This window comes from Ptychodera flava, chromosome 22 (genome assembly GCF_041260155.1).
Source record: "Ptychodera flava strain L36383 chromosome 22, AS_Pfla_20210202, whole genome shotgun sequence".
In the NCBI taxonomy this organism is placed as follows: domain Eukaryota; kingdom Metazoa; phylum Hemichordata; class Enteropneusta; family Ptychoderidae; genus Ptychodera; species Ptychodera flava.
Window position 1 is genome coordinate 28,700,260 of NC_091949.1, and position 11,547 is coordinate 28,711,806.

The 11,547-nt window shown below is 39.0% G+C and overlaps 1 protein-coding gene and 1 long non-coding RNA gene across 2 annotated transcripts in view; one reads left to right on the forward strand and one right to left on the reverse strand.

Moving 5' to 3' along the window:
- The window catches only part of LOC139123122 (uncharacterized), a 112,465-nt gene extending 105,627 nt beyond the window's left edge, over positions 1-6,838 (reverse strand). The window contains exon 1 of the mRNA XM_070689135.1: positions 6,690-6,838. The gene's annotated coding sequence lies outside the window, so the exon portion shown is untranslated. The remainder of the gene's footprint in view (positions 1-6,689) is intronic.
- On the forward strand, positions 2,871-4,813 carry LOC139123125 (uncharacterized). Its single transcript, XR_011549602.1, has 3 exons — positions 2,871-2,976; positions 3,684-3,751; positions 4,629-4,813. It is a non-coding gene; the product is annotated as an uncharacterized lncRNA (long non-coding RNA).
- Positions 6,839-11,547: the final 4,709 nt, after the last annotated feature.

Sequence of the window (11,547 nt, forward strand, 5' to 3'; positions counted from 1 at the left end):
CTCCCTACTTTCCATTTCACTATTATATATACATGTAGCTGGAGACAAAATGTAATTGTTATCTCCTCCCTCAATCAAACATAATTTTACAAAGTATTTAAATTGGGATCGAGAAGAATGGTGCGCTAACAAGGATTTGTAAGAATTTACTACTGGTACATAAATTTATTTACACACACTGTTAATGTAAGAGACATGACACTTCACTGAGGAATCTCCAACAGCAGAGATCCTGATGAATCATGGGATATCTCAAGTACTGTGAGCGACCCCAGTGTAAAACAAAATTCTGAATCATCTTCCTCATCATCCAACACAACCTCCTTTTTTGTGCATTCTTAGATAAGATACACTGTAGCTACTTGATTTGTCCATGCATTGTACCATCCTTGCATCAAGTTCAACAGGTTAAACCTAAAATTCAAATGGTCCACAGTACAAACACACCCATGTACAAAAACGCACATAGTAAAGGGTGTATTGCATACACACTATGTGATCTTTTGGGCAAATCGATTCTGTTGGATACCGCATGTCCTTTTGGTTCAACTTCTGGAGTAGAACCACTGCAGACCATAGGTACTGTAGCTTTGTGTATATCCAGCTCATGTGTTTGACCCACAGACTTCACATTGTGAATTTGTCATGAAATTTAATTTCTTCAACATTTAAGAATCCAAAATGTGGAAATTTAACTGGTACAGAAACCAAAGGAAGAATGACTTTGTATGCTGATGCAAAGAACATAATGAATGCTGTGTTGTTTTTTAACATGAATACAGCACACATCACTTTGGTTTAACAGTCTACCTGAACTACATTTACATGGATATACATGTACATGTATACATATAAACCACAGCATGCATCATTGTAGCTGTGGAAATGCAGCTATCTGTGGTGGGGTAGTGCGAGTCTTTGCGGGTCATCAAAAGGTCAACCCCGCCACGGGTTAAAGCAATTACAGATCCAATAATTATCACAAATCATACATATTTACTGAGATATGAATGGCAGATTAATATTCTTCTTCATTATAAAATATCTGATCAGATGGCATACACATGACATTGACATTCACAAGTTGTTTTGTTTTCTAGTAAACCTTGAGACAAAATGTTAAACTTTAATAGACATATCTATTAATAAAGTGTTACCATTTTATAATGAGATTTATTTATTTATCGATTTCAATCTCTTTTGTGTAGTTGACAAACATTCTCATGTTTATTCTAACACTGGAAGCATTACATTTATAACAGTGAAGTCGGGGAGTGCAGCGGCAGAATACAAGTACACATTCATGTATGGTCACTCTGTATGCAAGGTCACTCCACACCGAGTGACTATGATTCATGCTACTGAGAAGATGTTTCTTCTTCGATAGATACCCATTCAAAAATGTTGCCATAGGCAGCGGCTCCAAAGACAACACAATTCTGTTTTCAAAGATTCTTGTTCAGAAATGCCACCGTAGGCGGCAGCTCCAGAGATCACTGAATGCTGGTCTACCGCCCAAGGGTGCATCAGCAAATTTTTTGCAAACTTCCTAGAAGCAATTTTTTTTCCTTCCTTTGTGCAGAGACAATTTTTTCTGGCATTTGGCCAGCAACAATTTTTTTTTTTCGAAAATCCTCCAGCAACCATCCCCACCCCCCAAATCAAATGGGCTACCCCTAAGCAGGTTACTGTTACATTGGCTGGGCTGAAGCAAGGATAGGCGGAATCTGGCACATACTCGTCACTGACAGCTAAAATTTGCCAACTGTGAAAGTTATTAGTTTAGAGAAATATCACGGCATTCTGCATAATCTTAATTTGCAAACACACAACTTGTAACCACATATATGTATGCTTTTACTTTTACCACCTGTAATCAAAGTTTCTACATCCCAGTGAAGGGTTTCAGTGACAATCCGGGACTCAGACGAGAAAAATAAACATTGGCCTGACAAAGGTATTTGTTCAGTGGGTTAAAATAACCAATGAGGACAGGTGCACTAGCTTTACATGTATGTCTGACTACAGCTGTGGAAACACAGATATCTGTGGTGAACCTGCATCTATGCGGGTCATCAAAAAGTCAACCCCGCTATGGATACCTGCAGATAGTCTCATAGGCAAAATGGGTAAATTACTACGACCCAACTTGGGTCGGGACTTTGAATGGCAAAATAAACGAAAGTGAGCGTAATTCAATAAATTGACCTATACCTGCCTGAACTTAATTATTGCTCATTCTCTTAATCCTTTTGTGAACAAAATCTCTGGTTCGTTTACATTTTTCGGCTGATTTTTCCAAGGAGTACTCAAGATTTTCACTCCAGCTAACTTCCATTGATATTCTGATAACAATGTCACACGTTCGAAAGTGATTATAGAGTGAGGATCATAGTTTGCTGCCGGAGTGAAAATCTTGAGAAATCCTTGGAAAATCAGCATAAATACGTAAATGAACCATAGATTTTTTTCACAAAAGCAATTAGGGAATGAGCAATAATCACAGTTCAGGCAGGTACAGGTCACTACTGAATTACGTTCACTTTCACTTTGGTTTACATTTCGCCGTTCAAAGTCCAAACCAACGTTGGGTCGTCGTAATTTACCCTTTGCCTACGAGACGGCCCAAAGGTATCCGTGGCAGGCTTGACCTTTGCATGACCCACATTGACACAGGCTTCCCTGCCACAGATAGCTGCATTTCCACAGCTTGTCTGGCTACAGCACAAATAATCTTAGTTCAGGCGAATAGTGAGGTTTGCATGGTTCAGGTCCAGTGTGAAATCTGAGTGGGTCAAGCAGGGTCAAGTGGTTTATTGACATCTACATATAGATTAAGGATTACTGAACAAATAACTCCTATTACTGCAAACGGCCTTCACAAGAACAAGAATGTAAGATTTGTGCTGCTGCTCAGCTGTGAATTAAAGTGACATTCTGAAAATATGTCTAAAGAAAACCACACCATAGTATAAGGTAGGTAACACCTGTACACTATGTGGCTGGTTGTGGACTGGTGTTGAAGCTGATTGTAATTTTGTGGCAAAAAGCAGAGATCTGAGTTTGCAAGTAAATATATTGAGATATACAGACAAACTCTCACAGCCGTCCAAATCATTCCTCCAATTCACAAGACCAGAGTGCATTATAAAGACAAATATACACATCTGAATTTCAAGATTTCAACTGGGTGTCAATCTTGCACCACGTTTCAAAATCCAGTGATGTACATTGTAGCATTATCACGCATTTTTCATCGCATTGTGATCCTCTAGCGGCGATGTGTCCAACAATAGTACCAGGTTGAATTAGGGCGTTCGGTCACGTGACTTACTGCGTACGAACAACGTAATTCAACACCACATCTGATGCATGAGCGTAAATCAACTCTTCATAAAAGTAAAAATAATAACCAAAATAAAAAAATCCTAGTTAGTATGAATATTTGGCTTTCGAAAATGTTATTTATGCACTGATTTATGAGCGTACCGCGTGAAAACGCGATCTACGGCCAGAAAAACAACGGGCAGTCACGACGCTCAGTGTGAGTCGCGACCTCTGCGGTCATGACCCCTCCCTGAATAAATTAGTTGCCGGAGTGACTGTCAGTTTTGGCGGCAAATCCGCGGGTTGTGATTGGTTGTAAGGATATGACGACATCAGATTCTGATATTTACAAACAGGGCTTCGTTGTGGTGGTAGAGGCATTGTTCTGGACGCTGTGGATCCGAAATTACACCAAAAAATCACTGTAAGTACGAGTTTTTCTCCTAAAATCTCAAAATCGGGCCAATAAAAAAACGTGCCTGGCCCCCCATACGAAAATTTCGACTGTTTTTAATGATATCTTGATGATAAACTGTCCTGAAATATCGTAATACACAACGGGATTGAATTTCTTTGCGAGCGTGTGGATCGTAGTATGTACATCCGGGCACTTTCCCCTAGCGTCGATCATTGAAATATCGTTTCCGGGCTGCAAATTTTTGCATTCTTGAGAGATATCAAGCTTATACTTAGTTGAAAATGTAAATTTGAACAATAAACGCACCCTGGTTATTTATTTTAGCAGCTAAGATACAAAATTACGGAGATAAAAGTCTCTTTCCAGCTGTTTCATCTCACGATGTGGCACGAGTAAGAAATGCTAATTAGTCAGCTGATGGTATACTGTAATTTTAACCCCTTGACTTCCACCAACAATATATTGCTATACCCCACCCTAAGTTTATATTAGATTATAATTATTATATTATCAATGTATTATTATTATAATCAGTTGATTAATTAAATACTAATTCTGATTAATAAATTCAGTTTTGAACAAAATATATGTTTTGTATAAAATAGCAATGCTTAAATCATTGAATATGGCATAAAATTATGTGAATATGCATACTAGATATCACTTGGCATTAAAGGTATATTATATTATGTTATGGCAATGGCAATATCTTGCATTTAAGGTAGTGAAGGGGTTTAAATAACTAAACTCTGATTATTCTTTGTTTGATTTGAGTTGCCTTCCAAACAGTTTTGTGAAAATATTAGTTTTTGTAGTTGTTTGTTCATGTATACTATGTGTTTTTGATACTCCAGACTTATTATACTTTTTTTTATTTTTTCAGATGGCTGGCACTATGTCATGAGGTGGCGTGTATGACTTTTACTCATCAGCAAAGAACCATAGCCAAACAAAGTTGCTCGACGCCTTTGCCAAAATATGTACATTTGCTTTGTACATGACTGAGTGTCAGTGGCTGTATTGAAACTCAGCCCAAGGAAATAAACATGACTGTTTAAATGGGATCAATATCTGCATTTTAGTATATTTCTTGCCCTATCTATTTCTTTATTTAGCCAATTTTGGCTGAGATAACAAGTCACATCACATGACCAGTCTACCACATACAGGTCATATGTCAAAAATGTGCTTCCTCAGCAGCCAATTATGATCAATGCCTGATGTATTCAACATTCAGTGGAGTCAATTCATATTCAGTTTACAGTCTTTGGTTGAATGTTCTTGGAATGAAAGTATGTTGTGGATAATAATGTTAATACTTTCAACATGTTTATTGTTATTAAAATTGATATCTTTAAGTTTCCATGGCGACAGTCAGGAGAATGTAAACACCACTTGGTAACTCAATGCTATTGTGGAAAGCACATGATATAGTTGATTACAGAAAATTCATTCAATCATGTTACATCTTAAAACTTGCCGGAGTTTTCCAATGGAAAAGGTTAAAATTTTACTGTTTCCATGGCAACAAATACAATAAGATGTTATTAATATTAAGTCCCATGATATCACATGTTCTTTCAATAGCAAAATTATCTTACACTTACCTGATCAAGGCTTCTTTCATAAAAAAATGTTTCAATCAAATTAATGGATATCTCACGTTACCGTGACAACCAAGGGGAATTTATTCAAAAGTAAAATCATCATTCAGGAAATTCAAAAATGTCCCCTTTGTGAATAGTTTGTCATCATTGTATACATAATTCTTGAGATATCCCTCATTTTCCACAAAAAACATGTTTTTGACAGTTATTTCAGGTTACCATGGTAACTAATGAGAAATGTTTGAAAATATCACAATCATTGTTTAGAAAATTAAAAAATGTATCTGTGGTGAAAGTTTGATCACCAATGAAGGAAAAGTTTTCGAGATATCCTGATTTAAACATTTCCATATCCTCTGAATCGGTGCCATTGTGCTTTCTATTGTTTACATAGGGTTGTTACATAACACCTACTTACAGCTTGTCCTAAAATTACGTAATAATTTTAATATTCAAATACACATAACTCAAGAACGGATCACTCTTTTTTGACAGGGTAAAGACTGGAGAGCTTAGAATTTATTCTATTTTTAAATGTGTCATAAAAAAATGAGATTCAATTGACTGCAAAAATTCACCAGAACACCCTAGTACCAGGTTGAATTATGATGCTTGAAACAACGATAAGGAACATCAGAACTTACTATAGCTGACCTCAAATGACAAATAGAATCTGCTACACTGTGCACTGTGTATTGTCGTATTGGGCATCACCGCACGCAGGCGCAGCAACTGTCCACTGCAGCCGTAGTGTTGGTTGGTGTTCGTGTGTCATTTAGTGATGTACTGACGATTATCACTGTGTCGATAAAACATTATTTTGTGTGGAAAGTCTGAAATTGAGAACCTCCATGATGCATGTAAACTTTCATTTAAAGACAACGAGAATGTACACCGAAAAACATCTTTCGTGAAATCACAGGGTCCGTTTGACTTGGGTCCAATTGGTATGGTGCGGGTCGTCGCCATAGCATGTTGCATTGAGCTGTCAGCTATGTCAGTCAGATAGCAGGCGACTCTTCAAATTGAAAAGTAATAGCTGGTTCACTGAAAAGTTCCACAATAAAATAAAAGTGGAGTCGCCGCCAGTATATAGAACATATACCTATCAAATTCCCATCCATTGAAATTGCTGTAATAACGAAAACGAAATTAAATGTCAATCATTGGATCATGAGTGAAACCGTATATAACGTGTCATGGCGTACTGTGTAGTGCATATTATCTTCAAAGGTCGATCGCCGAAAAATGACAGAGAAGAGATTCTCTGAGTGGTCATTACTTCATAAATGTAAAGTTCTTGGGTTCGATGGCAAGCGAGCAAAACTACAACGTACCTGTCTTCAGGCTTTCGTTTGTTGATATGAAAATCCGGTCGTGTTGTCCGGTCGTGTTGCGGCCGCCGGACGCACAGACAAGTCACGATGCCGAGTCAACTTTTCAGTTTCACCTTTGACCTGTCTTCAGACCCTCTTACTTCTCTCGACTTTCCGTAAGGGGCGCACTCACTCACACTAGCGGTCTTGACGTCGAGACTCTAGAAGTCTGCTTTGAAAAATGATACTCGCTCGTCTGCTAAATAACCACAATTATAATAACATCAAAGGAGCCGACTATTACCTAATTCAAGCTTGAGAGTGTATACGCCCTCTTATTCTAGAATTCTTACAAGATCACCAAAATCGGATGGTAATGGGTGACCTACTCTTGATATTTTCATATGGGGATGTCACGTGCCGACCGAGTTGAAAACATCTACCGATGTAATTTCCAAAAATATGACCCATTGTTAAGGATTTGCTTGAGAGATTTGGGAAATTTCACCTTTATTCTGCTGCATGTGAAGGTTTTCCTAAAGCATGGGATATTTGCTTTCTTATCGACCCATATTTTGTTTTGTTTTTTCGGATGAAAACGTATTTATTTATGTATTAGGGATTTTTTCGTGAAAAAGTGATCCATTCAATCGAGCGGCACATATCCGTACACCTTTTCTATGGGAGTACCCCCTGGGGAGTTGAAAGCTTAATTTCATACAGTTTGAGTCGTTCATTTGCGAGGCGCATACTAGTGACCTAAAATGACAATCAAAACAGCAATGGACACTGTGTCTATCTTTATTTTATATAGAGACGTAGGGAAGATTTCCGGAGTAGATTGAAAATTTACCTGCTATTGTGACATGGTCCCTATTCATGAGTACGATTCGAAACTGATGGGACAATTACCCCTTCTCCTCCTCCTCAGTCCATGGAGTATGAGGCTAACCTCGCCAACACAACGTATTCTGGACACATGCAATGTTATTGTGGACAAGTAAGAAGTCGTCAACATGGTCGAGATTGAATGTTAGTAGAACAAGAAATTGACTTTTAAAGACGGAACAAAATTACCGGAAAATAAATCAAAACGTTGCAGTTCATAGATATGTAAATCGACTCGACACCCGTCGTGCTCTGGTTCCATTGATAATTACTAATAAAATCAAGTTTGTGGCCGTTTCGGAACCCATGATGGCACATTCAGCGCGTTTTTCACCTTTAACAGTGATTTTCCAAAAGTTAGGAATAGAATACTTATAACAGAACAGCATGAAAAAATCACTGTGTTTCATAGCCATTGTTAACCCGCTAAAGCAAATAAATAAAAACAAAGAATAACAGCGTCTCGGAGTGATGTATGGTGGCGTAAGCATAGGCGCACGGCGAATTTTAAAATCATTATATTTTACTAATAACTGTGCAAACGGAAATCGTGCGGACAGCTTTTGTGACATCCAGTGAACAGCGCCCATCAATGCAGGGCATTGCTGTGTCGCTCAGCTCTACTGTTACTTCAAGTTATGCATTCGGCGAGTTTTAATACCACTGATCTGTAATTTAATGGTAAAACATGCATTTTATTAAATAACTGTGCAAACAAATCATGCGGGCAGCTTTTTAGACATACAGTGAGCAGCGCCCAGAGCATGGCTGTGGCCGACGGTCTTGCACACATTATGAGTGTAAGGTGAACAAGACACTGAACCGTACGGCCTCAGCCGTGCTCTGGGCGCTGCTTACTGTATGTTTCAAAAGCTGCCAGCATGATTTTCGTTTGCACAGTTATCAATAAAAAGCATGTTTCAACATTAAAATTACAGAAAAATGATTATTTTAAAATTCGCCGATTGTGTAAGTAACGTTAACAGTAGAGCTGCGCGGCCAAAGCCGTGCATGAGGCGCCATGTCTCAATACCTCCCTCACGATTTCCGTTTGTGTACAGTTATTAATAAAATGCACGTTTAAACATTAAAATAACAAGTTTAAACATTAAAATTTCAACATTAAAATTACAAAAAGTTGTCGTTGTGCGCCTGTGGGCGTAAGGGGTGCTATTCAGCCCCTTGAGTGTCCCAAAGTATACTTTTACTAATTCCATGATATCGCATACTATAACAAGAAATGAGATATAACAATACCTGTAACACATGATGACTGTGTAGCTAGGTAAAACGTGGCATAGTTTTAGCATTTTTACGGAATCTCGTCGGAGCATTTACAGTTACGTAGTCGAGCGGCGTTGTGATTCGTTCAACCAAACCACCTCTAAAATTAATTCCATTAATTCTATTAAATGTATTAAATAGGACGTCCTGATAGCCTGTTCAGTTTGAAAACGTGAACGGTGATTTCGCTGCAAATTTTGTAAAATGGGCGCAGAAACTTTACAGAACAGAAGTGTAACCGAACTTGAACCTCACTGAACGCAACTTACGCAACTTACGCAACAGAATTTGGTGATTTTGTTGAGAAAACGGGTAAAATGCTTAACGCCGCTTCCACTGCTTTTGCTGTCAGCCAAGTTGTTTTACGCCATTAACATAAAAATATGTTCAAAGCTATCGTTTAGATGATTAAACTTACGGATTCCATTCAGACAACTATCGTTTCCCTACCCAAGCTATTGCACGGTGTCAAAGCTGTCGTTTTCATTCAAAAGCTACACTTTATTGCACTTGAAGTCATTCTGTCGTTTAGGCCGAGTAGCACCGGCCCTTGGGGTGGGGTGGGGGGCTGAGCGAAGAGCGAAATGAGTGGAAAGGAAAAAGAGAAAGAGAGACAGAGAGCGAGAGAGAGAGGAACAAACAAAAAAATCTTAGCTGCGGAAGCGAACGTGTTCCGTCTCTGCCAAGACCATATAATCCCTAGTATTTTTTGCGATTGTCAAAGTTATAGAAGATTATGTATCATTTTCACTAGTGTAAGTGTATTATTTTTACCACTGCACGGAAAGCGCGATCTCTTGCCGGACAGCTAGCTCCTATCAAAATCTGAGATACAAGCCACGTTTATTATTGAGTCAGTTGGGCACGAGCAGAAGTGAAAGAAGTCCCAATTTGGAATATTAAAATGTGCATACATACAGCAGAGACTAGGGGTGTGAACGACTCGGAGACCCTCTAGCTTTGTTAGAATTATCTACGCCGCACTGTTGCTACAACTGCCAATCTCTACCGTGTGGAGATTGACATTTTGTTTGAGGTAGTTTCACTGACCAGCTTCCGAATCCGGCAGGGAGATTTTTTGCATAAGCCGGCAATTTCGCATACTAGAAGAACGGGACTGTCAAACTGTCCATTCACCATGATCAGGACACCGTCATTGCGGTCTGTCTTTCATACCGCTACATGTTTTTGTATAACGATAGTACCATGCACTTTGCGGCACTGTCGATGTCGAGTAAGCTCTACAAGTCACAGGCGTGATGTTTTCTGGGTAGTTTCTATAAGTGTAGTTTATTCTACGTTTCGACGTTCGCTTCCGTAGGCTACGGAAGAGAACGTCGAAACATAGAACTACACTTATATTAAAAAAACTACCCAGAAAACATCACGCCTGTGCTACAGGTCCAGTCATAATCGTATATCTTTTGTCATTCGTGACTTGCCGTCTCGCCCAATTCGACCCAACTGTGGCCACCTTCATTCGGCTCTCGCCCAATGCGACCCAACTGTGGCCAACTTCATTCGGCTCTCGCCCAATGCGACCCAACTGTGGCCAACTTCATTCGGCTCTCGCCTAATGCGACCCAACTGTGGCCAACTTCATTCGGCTCTCGCCCAATGCGACCCAACCACAGGCGTGATGTTTTCTGGGTAGTTTCTATAAGTGTAGTTCTATGTTTCGACGTTCTCTTCTACTTGTTGCAACGAAGTATCGTGGTGATTATCTATACACAAAATACGAAGATTTATTGCTATCGTATTTTTTAGCAAAAGAGGGTATGGCAAATACGCTAAATTTCAAAACTTGTCGATCTCCATTAAAGCCCCAGTATTTGTAACTTTTAACCTTTTTTTATGTTCGAAATTACATATTATTCTCTTACATCCATCGTGAAATGTTGTTCAGTAAAGAAATAAGCCAAATTTGTGCTCCTGTAGTGACATACAAACGCTAAATATTGCCCGATCGAGTTGGATTGCCGCGCGGGTTTGTTGACAATTTGTAGGCTGTGCACGTGATCGAGAACGCCGATACTGATGACATCATCGAGCCTGCAACATTCCTGGGGCCTTGCCACGCCACACTGCCCGGGTAATCGCCCATGGTCGCCGGCTGAATGACCTGCGAATGGTTTTATTTTGTTCTTCTCCGTTCAAATACGTACTGCTACTGTGTTTCAGAGGATACAGAACTTTGGCAGAGGAGGCTAACATTCTATTCTGGTACCGTGTGCGTTATATACGGATTATTCAAACTGCAGTCGGTAGTGCACCGATGCGCACCCTGCAGTTGGTCACTTAGAGCTCCGGGTACCGATGTAAAATCAAGACGACACTATATACACTTGGCTCACTTCTTTAGGCAAATAGCTATCAAAATTGAGTAACTTGAAGTAATAAATTTCAGCTGATTGTCGCTTTAGGGGCAAGGTGATTGCGAAATCGAAGCAACATAGTTTGGCAATGTATGGTTGCCTGTCGAATGCAGTGAACGCGATGGCCTTTGGTAGCAAGTAAGGGAACCGTCAGTATTTACAACCTGGGGGTCATTCAAAAATTGAAAGTTATAAGGGGGTGCTCAAAATGTTTTTTCTTTATCTTACTCTGTCCTCAATGACAATAGATTAGTTGATTATATATATTTTACTCTGATACATATTAAATAAAAACAAAATAAATACTCTAACAGTACAAATAAATATCAACT